This window comes from Cynocephalus volans, chromosome 3, assembly GCF_027409185.1.
Source record: "Cynocephalus volans isolate mCynVol1 chromosome 3, mCynVol1.pri, whole genome shotgun sequence".
Lineage (NCBI taxonomy): Eukaryota > Metazoa > Chordata > Mammalia > Dermoptera > Cynocephalidae > Cynocephalus > Cynocephalus volans.
In genome coordinates, this window is record NC_084462.1 from 141,621,185 (window position 1) to 141,636,173 (window position 14,989).

The 14,989-nt window shown below is 38.4% G+C and overlaps 1 pseudogene; it reads left to right on the forward strand.

The window, feature by feature from the left end:
* The first annotated feature begins 11,113 nt into the window (after nucleotides 1–11,113).
* Nucleotides 11,114–11,481, forward strand: LOC134371521 (protein yippee-like 5; annotated as a pseudogene).
* The last annotated feature ends 3,508 nt before the right edge of the window (nucleotides 11,482–14,989 follow it).

Sequence of the window (14,989 nt, forward strand, 5' to 3'; positions counted from 1 at the left end):
CTGAAGCTTAATCCTCACTGTTACTGTTGAGGGTGGGAAATCCCATTATGGTAATTGAAAGGTGGGGCCTTGAAGAGGTGACTACATTGTGAAGACCATGCTAGAGTGAATGGGTTAATCCATTTGATGGTGTAACGGCAGTCATTGGCGTGGTTCTGAGGGCTTTAAAAGGAGTGTACATGAGGAGCTCTCTCTCTGCTCCACTATTTCTGCCATGTGAAACCGCTGGGTCACTGTTGCTACCACCAAGGCTTTCACCAGATGTGTTCCCTGGACTTTGGACTTCTCAGCCCCTGAAACTAAGCAATAAATTTTGTTTTCTACATGAATCACTCAGTTCCAGGTATTTCTGTTATAAGCAACAGAAATAGACTAATACCCATGCCTACCTCTCCTCCACACTGTGAGCCTGCTGGGGAGGAGGCCCATTCATACAAGGTAAAGGCCAATGCTTGTCCAACTGTTTTGCCAAGACTGAGTTGATAGATGCAATTCAAGGCACAAAGACTAAGAAGGATCTTTTGGGCCTTAGACCAAGCTGCATTTCCAATCCAGCTTTACCATTCATAAAGCTGTTATTTTGGTTTCATAGTCTTATGTCTATTTGTCAATCTACCCAGAACTTGAGAGAAGAAGAATATGATTCACTCAAGCCCCACCCGACAGGTTGGTATAACAAAATCATGGAATAGCAGCATCTTTACACCTAGAAAGGATCTTAGCTGAACAATTTCCTCATGTTCTGTGAGCAAAAAAAGACCTGGAGTTATTAAGTCACTTGTCCAAAGTTACTCAGATGGGAAAAACTCAGCTCTCCAGATTCAGTGAAAGTCTTCCATTAGTGGTATGTTATTCAGTGACAGCCTTGGTCATAGGCACTTGAAATCATTATATCTGTCTCCTACCATTCATCTTGGGAGACTTCAACACCCACTTACTATGGTAAGCAGATCTCTCAGTTTTGACTTTCTTCATCTCCCACAAACCTTCACCACCACCTCACTTGAGCCAATCACCATAAGACTCACGCACAGAATAATGTCAAGGGTGGGAACTTGTCCACTGCCCAAATCACTAATTTAGATACCTTTATTACTTCCTATCCTCCTGTCCATCCTTACCGCTTGCTAACTAAATCAATGCCACTGCAACTATTTTTCAGCCACATTGAGACCTCCACCAGTTGACTATTTTCTCCAAATCCTACTGACCCTCTGTGTTTTCATTAGACTCTAACAAATCTAACTATTTGCCTTCCCCATTCCTGAACATAGACAGCTGAATATTGCCAAAGAAAATCACACAGCCAGGAAAATCAGCACCTCCATAAACTTGAGGTCTCCAACTTCTGTGCTGGCAGCATTGCTTAACAATCCTACAACATTTCTCTGGCCACCTCCTTCCCGTATCCTCTGCAATGACAATTGCAAAACTCTTACTTGTTTTTTAAAGCTCTGAATTCCTTTCTTTCTCATCACTCAGCAGCAGAAGCCTCATTGTCTCATTAAAACATAAATCACTGGATGGGAACTTCTCAACTCCGCATGGTCAAACTCATTCTCTTCTCGTCTCACCTCATCATGATGGAGGAGACAGGCCTCCTACCCAAAGTCAATGCTTCTACCCATGCCTGGGGGCCCACCTCTTTCACCTCCTGAAAACCCTGTGCAGGTGTTTCTCTCCTGGTGTGCCACAGCACACATGGGATTCTTGACCTCTTTACTCACCTGTCAGACAAATGTATCTTTGCTATGAGGAGAGAGACTTACTGTCATGATGGGATCTGTTAGCCAGAATGTCAAGGGATACTGGTCCAACAATGTGGTATATTGCAGTTTCCAAAAGTGTGTCATCCCACTCATATAAAACCTCTATGATACACTATTTCAAGAAGAATTTAAATTTGCTAAGAGTTCTACCATCTTCAAAACAAAAAAGCACATAAACAAGAAAACAAAATATTCTTTCCATTACACATTTCACTTCTATTAACCCAGCTTCTCCAAAAGACGTCTACAATCTGCCTCCACTTTTCACCTCCTTTTGCTCTGCACCATGCCCACTAACCACCCTTACTAAACCCACCAGCTGATGTTTCCTCTCTCTCCTCTCAGCTTTCTTGGTCTCTCGGCATTATCCATCCCAGCAGACCACCTCTTCCATCCTGAAACGTGAAGATGACACTGTGCTCTCCTTATTTCCTTCTTAATTCCCAAACCATCTCTCAGTCCATGTTACTGCTCGGTTCTGGTGGGCATTGTGATTACCTCCTCAAAACCAGGCTACTTTATTTTGATAACTAAACCAGTGTTATCCAACTATTGGGGCATCGGGCTTCACTGCCACAGCCAGTGTGCAGGGGGAACTTGATTCTACTCTCGCCACTTGTGTGGGTTGTATGTGCTTCAGATTAATCAGCATAAACCCATTCTAGGGCTTATCAAGTTTTGGTTTAGATGTCCCAATTCCAGCCAATGAAAGGAGAGGCTTTAACAGGGACTTTAGAGGGAAAAGCCACCTTCTTCTGTGCCCAGAAATGGAAAGAAATTGGGAACTTTATGGCATAATTAAACTGCTGAATCTAATCAACCCTGAAGCCCCCATCGTCACTTGGCTTTCCCATTACATAGCCTTCTACTGTTCAAGGCAATCCGGGTTGGCCTAATTATTTGCAAACAAATTCATTTTTTCTTATTCACTGACTGGTCTTTAATCTTTGAATTTTCTCTAGAGTTAGTCCTGGTCATTTTTCTTTTGCCAGTTTTCATTCAACCCCACAGCACCAGTAACCATTTATACATTGACAGTCAAAATTGTATCTCTAGACCAGACCTCTCCTCTAAAGGCTAGGTATATATATTCAATTACTGAATCAGCATCTCTGCCTGGATGGCTCACAGCTAACTCAAACTCATCATGCACCAAACTAGAGGTGTCTACTCCTCCACCACTCACACACAACCTACTTCACCTTGAGGGTTCCCTCACTTAATAAAGACACCGAGCCTGAAATGTAGGAGACATCTTTATCTCTTCCCTCTTCCTCAGCCTCCGAATTCAATCAATTAATAAATCTTGCCAATTCTGCCTCCTAAATAATGCATGTATTTCACTCCATCTTTACTGTCTCTTAATACAAACCTCCAGCATCTGAAATATACACTAGCCCCTCCTACCTTACCTCCCTACCTCTACACTTGCCCCTCTCTAATACATTATCCACTTTATAGTCTGAAGGGACATCGTAAAATGGAAATCTAATCATGATGCCTCTTTGTTTAAACTTTTACAGAGTCCATCATTATTATAGTACTATGGTCATCTCACATTAATTCTGCCCCAAAATATGATAATAGCAACTGTAATAGCCTTTTGTTTCATTCATTTGGTTTATTTATTGAACTCCTATGGTGATAAGATCTTTGCAATATTTCTCCATAAAGGCCAGGAAAAATGATTACATTGTATAATGTTAAATATACTAATTATCCTGATTTGAGCATTACATATTGCACACAGGTATTGATATTCAACACTGTACCCCACAGATATGTACGATTATGTTTCAGTAAAATAATAAGCATCATCATCTTCCCAAAATACCATGAAGAAGTTACTACATTGCCTTCCTTTTACAGGAGAGGAAACTGAGGTTTAGGGATGGATGAGATTAAGTTGTTTTCCAAGGTCACCCAACTAGAAATAGTAGAGCTGGGATGTGAACCCAGGTTTGATTGACTCCAGAGATTGAGTTCTTAACTGATACTTAATGCGACCTACAAGCCCCTGTGTGATTGGGTCCCTCTCTCCTCCCCTTTCCATCTTCATCTCAGGAGACTCTTCCCCAGGTTAATAATCCAGCCTTGCTAGTATTCTTCCTGCTCCTCAGATCAGTGTCCCTTCCTCACCATTCCCTCTGTCTGGAACATTCTTCCTCTCTCTGCTTCTCTGGGACAGGTCCACGCAGAACTTGCTGATGCAGTGCCTCATAAAAATCATCCAAGACCCAGACTCTTTATGTTCTCTACTGTGCCATCACAGCCTCTGTTTCATCCTAAACAAGGTTTCTCTCGTGGGTATACGATGGTTGCCAGTGAGAGGTGGCAGCATACCTCCTCTTTCACATCTGGTGGAAGAGACAGTAGGTGTCTTTTCTCCAACCACAGGGCATTTCTTACCCTCCATTTGATGAGGCCAGTTTAGGTCATAGGTTTTCTACTGCTGAACAAATAACTGTCGCCAGAGGCATGCCGCATGTGACAAGGGGGATGGAATTACTAATGTGGCTCAGACCAATTAGCACGTATCCTGGGAGCAGAGGCCAATTCCCCAAACTGCACTGCTGTGATGCAATAGCCAAGGGAACGAAATGTATATTGATGTATCAGCCATAATGCTCTTAACATCAACTCTTCGCCAAGCTAAGTCAATTAATCCTTCAAGTCTCTTAAAATCACCAATTTATTCATTCAGTGCATATTTGTTGGATGTCAGACACTAAGGTAGGCACTGTGTTTGCAGTGGTGGACAAAGTAGATGGGCTCCCTTCTCTCGTGGAGTTTACAGTTGAGGGGGAGAGACAGAGCTAACACAGGCAGACATGTAATTACATGTGGTTGGTACTCTATGGCAGAGCAGGTTACCGTGAGAGATAATAACAGGGGCTGAAATTAAGCTTTGATGTTAGAAATGACTATATTGAAGAAATGCAGTTCCGCTCAGACCTGGAAGGTGAACAGAATATAGCCAGGCAGTGGGAGGAAGAACCAGGAAGTCCAGCAGTAGCACATAGCAGAGACAGCAAGTGCAAGGCTGTGACATAGCACAAGGCTACTGACAAACAGTCTAGTGTCTTCTCTCACCAGTCATTTGACTCTTTATCTTTCCCTTCAAATGATGTAAGCATCCGTGAAGATGCATAATGTAAATTTTTTAAAAATCTCTATATTATCAATACTAAGGCACCACTAATAGAAAAGGAGGGAGTAAGGAGGAAAGGTCAAGGGATGGCCAGGGTAGCTGATGTCCCATCTTATGTACAAAAGACTTGAAATACTGACTAAACTGATGGGACTAAAAATAAAGGGATAAATATGTTACTCAAAACATACAAAAAATAAACTTCAGGTTTACGATAGAAAACTAGGCACAAGCTTTGGCCTTCTTCCCCTCCCAACTCCCAAAGAAGTAAAAGCATAGAAGTACGTGGACAAAGAAAATTATAACAAGATAACAAGGAACAAAAGAGGCAAAGACCCTGTCCCAGGACTTCAAGACCATTTGATACCATGTTTAATAATATAAAAAATCCAGTGGTTGTTACTATAAAAAAATCTATTAGTTGTTACTAACAGAACATGTTACAGGCACTATTAATAGAAGTTTCTCTTCATTCTGTCAAGTAAAAGAGAATAAGTGAACAGACTGTCCTTTTCAAAGCCACAAATGCCTAGACCAAAGCCAGACAGGAAAAAAACTAACCACGTGCTTCTTCTAATACTTCTCGTGTAGGATCATCACAATAAACTATTGCTTATCCCTAAAGTAGGAGAAAACAGGTATTTCCTATAAGCACCTCAGAAGTATTTGAATATTTTGATAGCTTTATTTTATTTTTTATTTTATTTTTGGTGGCTGGCCAGTACCAGGATCTGAAACCTTGACCTTGGCCATGCTCTAACCAACTGAACCAAACAGCCAGCCCATTCGTAAATTTATTTGAAATTAGATGCTGTAATCTACATTATTTTGCAAAGAAAATGTTAAAAAATAATATATTTTATGTAGTGATGGTAGAAATTAAGTGAACCAATGGAACCTGATCATTTAAAGACCAGTGCTGTTCTGGAGGAAACTTGAGAAATTCTTCAATGTTGGTAGTTGGGTTTTCTCCTGACTGACCTGCAACAGAATTCAGGAAGTACCAGATGAATCACACATTTGGCAATAGCTATGAGATAAATCAAGTCGTTGGTGAGGAAATTTAGAAGTACCATTCATGGAAAATCAGAGAGAAGCAAGGTCTGCCAGCAGGAAAGCTCAGCTCTTTTAAAGCTCTGTGCTATCCCCGGTATGGCCTCATCTTCAAGTTCTTGCCATTTTCAATTTAAAGTGAGTATAGTGCAGTTGCTTGCAGAATTCTCAACAAGCAGAGTCAAAAGAATATTAGATTTGTAACCCAAGGGAGGACATGGCCAAAGTCTATTTTAAACAGTTAATATTGCTAGATATTTCACACTTCAAAATATCCAGATGGCTGTCCAGCAAAGCAGATCTGTTTTAGGTGCAGGAATTATCCAACTCAAAACCTAGAAAAAGTTTAGATTTGAGCTCTGACAATCTTAGTTCTAATCTCTGCTCTAGAAAATTCCAGTTTTTAAACATAGGAATAAAATAGGGTTAATTTGAGAATCATTTGAGATAATGTGAACATTGTGTAAAATCACGGTACACTGTACAACAGTGTCCTTCTACATCTCCACTTACCAGTTTCTGGATCATATCCCTTCCACCTCCTCTAGGTGTGTTTTCTATAAAGAATTCCCAACATGCACACAGGAGAATGCCATGTGAAGAAGGAGGCAGAGGTTGGAGTGATGCATCTACCAGCCAGGAAACACCACGGATTGCTGCAAACCACAAGAAGCTAGGAGAGAGGCATGGGGCAGATTTTCCCTCAGAACTTGAAAATGGAATCAACCCTGCTAACATCTGCATTTAAGACTTCTGGACTCCAAAACTGTGAGATAATAAACTCCTGTTGTTTCAAGCCACTAAATTTGTGGCCATTTGTTAAGGCAGCCCCAGGAAACTAATACAGCTTTTCTTTCATTTGAAAGCTGAGCATTTAAATTCCTTAACTCTCAGCAACCCCATTCCTAGGAATATGCCCACAGAAACTTTGGCACATGAACACCTCACTCATAAAACTATGCACTTTGTTCACAAAATGTTGCAACTTGTTTCGCCATTTACTGGATACTGTGATATAGTTGTGAAGTGAAATACGTAGACAGCAATGAAAATGAACTCTAGCTACATGCAATAACATGGAGAGATCTTAGAAATCTAATGTTGAGTGAAAAAGAAGACCAAGAGGAGTACATATGGCACAATTCTATTTTTATAGAGTACAAATACTAGCAAGATGAAGCAAAATATTAAGTACACATATATCTGTGATAAAGCAGTTTCTTATAAAACTGAACATGTGCTTGCCATATGATTCAGCAATCGCACTCAAGTATTTATCCAAGAGAAATTAAAACTTATGTTCACACCAAATCTGTACATGAATGTTGATAGTTGCTTTATTTGTAATAGCTAAAAACCAGAAACAACCAAATGCCTCCAAAAGGTGAATAAACTATGGCACATCCATACCATTGAATGCTACTTAGCAATAAAAAGAAATACACTATTGATAAACATAACGACCTAGATATATCTCAAGAGAATTATGCTATATGAAAAAAGCCCAATCTCAAAAGTTATGTTTTATATGATTCAATTAATGAATTAATGTAGCATTCTTGAAATGATAAAATAATATAGGTGGATTATGGAAAATTTGTGAAAAATGTTTAATGCCTTGAGAATGTACACAGAAAACTATAAAACATCGCTGAAAGAAATTAAAGAAGACATAAGTAAATAGAAATAAAATCCTGTGTTCATGGATTGAAAAGATTAATATTGTTAAGACATTGATATTATCCAAAGTGATCTACAGTTTAATGTGCCATCTCTGTCAAAATCCCAATGTCAATTTTTGCAGAAGAAAAATATATCTTAAAATTCATGTGGAATCTCAAGGGATGCTGAATAGCCAAATCAATCTTGAAAAAAAAAAAAAAAGAACAGAGTTGGAGGTCTTACATTTCCTCATTTCAAAATATATTACAAAGTTATAGTAATGAAAACAGTATGGTACTGGCATAAAGACAGACATATAGAGCAATAGAAAAGAATAGAGAGTCCAAAACAAACACACATATATGACCAAATGATCATCGACAAGAATACACAATGGGGAAAGGATAGTCTCCTCAACAAGTGGTGTTGGCAAAATTGTATATCCACAATGCAAAAGAAAAAAAGAAAAAAATGAAATTGGACCCCTGCTTTACATCCTGCATAAAAATCAACTCAAAAGACTTAAACATAAGACTGAAACTGTAAACCTTCTAGAAGAAAAATAAGGGGGAAGTTCTTTACATTTCTTGGATATGACACCAAAAGCATAGGCAACAAAAGTAAAAACACGGAAGTGGAACTACGTCAAACTGAAAAGCTTCTGCACAGCAAAGGAAACAATCAGCAGGATGAAATAGAAACCTATAAAATAGAAGAAAATACTTGTAAACCATATATCTGATAAGGGGTTAATTTCCAAAATATATAAGGAACTCCTACAATCCAATAGCAAAAAATAAATAAATAAGTAACCTTATTAAAAGTGAACAAATAATTTGAATGGACATTTCTCCAAAGAAGATATACAAATGGCCCACAGATATATGGAAAGATGTTCCACATAATTATCAGAGAAATGCAAATCAAAACTACAATGAGATATCACTTCAAACCTGTTATGATGGCTATTATCAAAAAAACAAAAGATAACAAGTGTTGGCAAGGATGTGGAGAGACTGGAAACTTTGTATACTGTTGGTGGGAATGTGCAGTAGCAGTAGAAAACAGTATGGAGTTTCCTCAAAAAATTAAAGATGGAATTACCATATGATCCAACCGTTCTACTTCTGGTATATATACAAAATAATTAAAATCAGGATCTAGAGGAGATATCTACATTTCCATGTTCATTGCAATATTATCCACAATACCCAAGATAGAGAAACAATACAAGTGTTCATTGACAGATGAATGGATAAAGAAAAAGTAGCATGTACATACAATAGAATATTATTCCATCATAAAAAAAGATGGAACTCCTGCCATTTGGGACAGCATGGATAGACCTTAAGTACGTTATTCTAAGTGAAGTAAGCCAGTCACAGAAGAACAAATACTACATAATTCTGCTTTGACTGAGGAGGTGCTGCAGGGGTCTTTGAATGCAGAGACATCCACAGGGGTTTATCCATGGGTAATTCATCTATGAAGGGAGGAGTCCCTGATGAGCCAATGTCAGGGACCCCTGTGGCTTATATGTTCAAATATCTTGAGAAAAACTCTTGTGAATATCTAGAATCTTGGGCAAATTTGACCAAAAGTGACCCAAAACATTGTTGGCCATTTTGGGGGCTTTTAATATGTCTAATCTAATATTATTGCACACTAAAGTAGAACAAAAGGGATTCTGGACCCCTCAAAAACAATGGGAGGCCTACCTGGATTGGTATTATGAAACCTCTAAGTGATCTACAGATTCAATGCAATTCTCATCAAAATACCAATGACATTCTTCATAGAAATAGAAAAGATAATCCTAACATTCATATGGAACAACAAAAAACCCTGAATAGCCCAAGCAAACCTGAGCAAAAAAATAAATAAATAAAGCTGAAGGCATAACACAACTGACTTCAAATTATACCACAAAGCTGTAGTAACCAAAAAAGCATGGTATTGGCATAAAAACAGACACTCAGACTAACAGAACAGAATAGAGAACACAGAAATCAACCCACATATTTACAGCTAACTGATATTTGACGATGGCAAAAAGAACATACATTGGGGGAAAGACTGCCTTTTCAATAAATGGTGCTGGGAAAATTGGACATCCATATGTAGAAGAAGAAATTAGACCTGCACCTCTCACCATATACCCAAATCAACTCAAAATGAATTGAAGACAAATATAACACCTGAAATTATAAAACTACTAATGGAAAACATAGGGAAAGAACTTCAGGAAGTAGGAAAGGGCAAAGACTTTATGAATAAAACCCCAAAACACAAGCAACAAAAAACAAATAAATGGGATTATATCAAACTAAAAGTCTTCTGCACAGCAAAGGAAACAATCAACAGAGTGAAAAGACAATCTACAGAATGGGAGAGAAATATCTGACAAGGGATTAATATCCAGAATATACAAGGAACTCAAACAACTACACGTAAAACACAACCCAATTAAAAAATGGGCAAAGGAGCTGAACAGACATTTTTCAAAGGAAGATATACAAATGGCCAACAGGTACATGAAAAAATGCTCAGCATTACTCAGCATCAGGGAAATGCAAATCAAAACCACACTGAGATATTATCTCACCCAAGTTGGACTGGCTATAACCAAAAAGACCAAGAATAACAAATACTGGTGAAGATGTGGAGAGAAAGAGATTCTCCTACACTGCCAGTGGGACTGTAAATTAGTCCAGCCACTATGGAAAACAGTATGGAGGTTTCTCAAACAACTACAGATTTATCTACCAAATGACCCAGTAATCTCACTTCTGGGTATATACCCAAAGGAATAGAAATCATCATGTGGAAGGGATACCTGCTGCGCTCCCATGTTTATCACAGCTCTATTTACAATAACCAAGATATAGAACCATCCTAAATGTCCATTGATGGATGACTGGGTAAGGAAAATGTGGTATATATTACACAATGGAATACTATTCGACCATTAAAAAAGAATGAAATTCTGCCATTTGCAGCAACATAGATGAGCTTGGAGAAAATTATGTTAGTGAAATAAATCAGGCACGAAGGGAAAAATACTGCACGTCCTCACTCATAAGTGGGAGCTCAGAGAGAAAAGAGGAAGGAAAGCCCACAGTGTGTGTTGGACTTGTAGAGGAAGAACAGACCTAGGGTTGCGTGGTGGGGAGGTGGGGAAGGTGGAGAGAAGGGTTGGGGAGAGATTGGGTGGAGGACAGGAGGAATCACTGAAATTCTAGGTGGTGGGCATGCTGATTTATAATATTGATCTGATCACTACATATTGGGTACAGATGCTGATGGTCAGCTCTGTGCCCCATGAATATGCATAATCAATAAAAATTAAAATTAAATTAAATTAAACAAATTAAAAATTTTTAAAACAAAAGCTGTAAAAGAGACGCGGATTTGGCTTTATCCCAGCTGAGGAAAAAATAGCCACTGGCAGCTGTGGATCTCAGTGCCTCTCAGAGTTTTTAGAACTTCAGCTATAAAAATGGGCAGAATTTTCCTTGATCATATTGGTGCAAACTATGATACAATCCTGACCAACTGTTCAGAACTCACCTTCACCCGATTCACAGGCGCCACTGGCAGAGCATTTCTTTTTTAACAAGGTAGTCAACCCGCAGTATAGTGAAGACCAAGATCGGGTCAATGCTTACTGATCATCACAGGGTTTGAGACGTGAGCTGCAAAAACTGCAGTAGCAAACTGGGATGGGTCTATGAATTTGCCACTGAAGACAGCCAGCAACGTAAGGGAGGCCATGTGATCCTGGAATGTGCTCTAGTTCAGGAGAGTGAAGGCTTTGAGGAGCATGTACCATCTGATAACTCTTGAAGAAAAAGAGGTACGTCCACCTTTTCCCAGGTCTCCTTCACTGAAAATAAAAATCTACTTACATACACTGTCACCTTAGCATCAGAGTTGGATCCAAGAACCACAGAACAAGAGATTGTGAGACTCTAAGATGGAACCTTTCTTTGTTCCTTTCTTCCATCCTTCCTTCCTTCTTTTTTTGATTTAATATTTACTATCCAATAGCAATGTGTAGAGAGAATATTATGCAGATGCCATAATTTTTTTTTTATGTGTACACCTTGAGGCAGAAAAGTCTATCTGCAGCTACATGATGTGAGGGAAAAACCTAGGCTATTAGACTGAAAAAAGTGTTTTTATGTAAATTTTGAAAGGAAAATATGTCAACAGCATGGCTTTTAATCTTATTTGGGCTTCATTTTAAAACTTCTTTTAAAACCCAGCAATTTCACTTGATTTGCAAGCTTCACAGAAGAGTTCTGAATCTGTGCCCAGGGCTAAAGGCTCAGTGTTAGCACAGTTTGGGCTGGCCAGTGTGCCATATTCTTGGTGGAGATGAACTGTACAGCCAATTCTTCCTTGTCAGTCTTGACCCAAAGATATCACTATTCCTAGTTATTTGTCACCACATAATTGGTGTTGATTGGAAACTTTCTCAAGTGGGACAGAACTGCTTGGTTGTCATTTTCCATGTAATTTAAGCATAGTAATGTAAGTACAGAAATAGTTGATGTTTTTGGTCCTGTGTTGCTTTTAAAAATACCTTATAGAGAGAACACAGCTGTGGTTACTAGAGGTTGGAATGGGGGACAGTGAGGGGAGCTAGGAAGAAATTGGTTAATGGACACAAGTAAGGACTACGTTTTGTAAGAATGAACATGTTAATTATCCTGATTTGATCATCACACGTTGTATACAGGTATCGATATTCAACACAAATACGTATAATTAATTATTTTTCAATAAAAATAAATAAATAAATAATAAATGCACCTTATAAAAGAGCAGAGTATTTAATAAGTAATTTCCTAGTAGTTAATGTTTCTTTTCACCTCTTAAGCTAAATTGACCATATATAAGATATTATTTTTTGTTTAAACCCACAGTATTGCATTTAGAAAACAGTGGAACAGAATGTCAGTGTGCATTCATTCAGAAAGTATTTAATCTGTATCTGTTTTAAAAGAAGGGGGAAATGAAGCAACTTACCAAACATACTGCTTTACAAAGCAATTCAGCCTTTTCTCCTCAGTTTTGCATTGATTTTGACAAGTCTGCAGAACCTAATAATTTCATCAAAGGACCAGATCACTCATTAGCATTATTTTTTCAGATCTTCCCTCAAAAGTTCAGCTGTTGAAGTCAAAACTGTGCTTGGTACCCTCAAGTGAAAGGGATCAATAAATGTTTCTTTTTTTTAGTTAAATTTTTAAATTTATTATTAGCATATACATTCTTACAAATTGTGATATTTCTTCATGCCCTTTACCCAACCTATCACTTCCTAAAAACCTCCCTCCCTCCCCTCTATCTCTAGTACCCTTAGGTTTGTTCTCTCTTTCTGAAAATTCAGTATATTGTTGTGGTCTTTTCTTTCTTTCTTTCCTTCCTTGCTTCCTTCCTTCCTCAGCCCCCGATCCCCACTTCTTTTCTTCCTAGCAGTCAGTTATGAGTGAGAACGTGTCATATTTCTGTTTCTTTGTCTGGCTTATTTCACTTAACATAATTTTCTCCAGACTCATCCATGTTATTGCAAATGGCAGAATTTCATTCTTTTTTATGGCTGAGTAGTATTCCACTGTGTATATATACCATATTTTTTTTATCCAGTTTTCTGTTGATGGACACTTAGGTTGGTTCCATATTTGGGCTATTGTAAATAGAGCTGCAATGAACATGGGAGTGCAGGTGTCCCTTTCACATGAGGATTTCCATTCCTTTGGATGTTTACCCAGTAGTGTGATTGCTGGATCATATGGTAGCTCTATCTATAGTTGTTTGAGAAACCTCCATACTGTTTTCTATAATGGCTTTGCTAATTTAGAGTCCCACCAACAGTGTAGAAGAGTTCCCCTTTTCCCCCATCCTCACCAGCTTTTGTTATTCTCAGTCTTTTTAAGAATGGCCAGTCTAACTGGGGTGAGATGATATCTCAGTGTGGTTTTGATTTGCATTTCTCTGATGACTAGTGATGTTGAGCATTTTTTCATGTACCTGTTGGCCATTTGTATGTCTTCCTTTGAGAAATGTCTATTCATCTCCTTGCCCATTTTTTAATTGGATTATTTGGTTTTTTACTGTATAGTTGTTTGAGCTCTTTGTATATTGTGGATATTAATCCCTTGTCAGATGTACAGTTTGCAAATACTTTCTCCCATTCTGTAGGTAGTCTTTCTGCTCTGAATGTTTCTTTATTCAATCTACTTCTAGATATTGTAGTATTTGCTTCTGGTGGAACAAATAACAGTAAAATTGGCTAATGGTTTAAATGGATGGACGGGTGTTTGCATGCTCAATTTCTAGGTCTATGTCTAGAAAGGAAATTTGCCTCAGCTGAATTAGTGAAATCTTTGTTGATATTACAGGTGACTTCTGAGTATGGTTAAGATTAAGTTCCTCTTATTAGCCTTTGGGCTCTTGATTAGAGGCATAGGTATCTAATTAAGTAGGTATAGTATTGCACTTAAAATAAGTGGACACAAATTCTTCTCTGTCCTCGCTTCTCCATGGACTAAATCTTCAAGCATTAAGAAACAGCATTCATTTCCATACTGGCTTTTGACTATATGTAGATTCCTAGTAACATTCCTAATACTAGCTGATTCCTAACACTAGAATGCCAGGAAAAAATGCCAAGCTTATGGCTTTACAGATACTATAGCTTAAAGGCCCTCTTCCCCTAAGAACTCCCTCATCAGACTAGAACCAGTGGCTGCATCTTTTACAAACAATCAAACTTGCTACCACTACAAGGGATTTGGCCACTTTTAACAGGACTGTAAAAAGTGTAAATGGTGGCTGCAGATGCATCCTAAAGAAATAAAAGAAATTTTAAAAAGGGAAACACTTAATAGTCAAGAATAGGGCTGCCCCAGGGAATTACAGAAGTTTTTCTCTCTCCTTTCAGTTGACCAATTAAGAGAGATTTACCTTCAAATCAATGGCAAATCTGTCTCAGCCTTAACAGATATGGGAGCCACACTCTCAGTGCTTAATCCCAACTCCTTTCCAAACCCACTTCCCCAGACTACCCATACAATTCAAGTGGTTGAGTTTGACAACCAACCTATGACTGTCTTTAAGCCTGAGCCAATATCTTACCAGTTGGGACCCCTAACCAGGCACCACAGTTTCTTACTTGTCCCTTCCACCCCAATCCAGCTAATAGGGAGAGATTTCCTTGAGAAACACCAAGCCCACATATCTTTTATTCATAAGGGGGACATTACTTTAGAAGTCTCCCCCTCCAAGACATTGACCACTGACCTCACTCATGTTTTCTCTTTGCTTGTCTCTAACTTTCCCACAA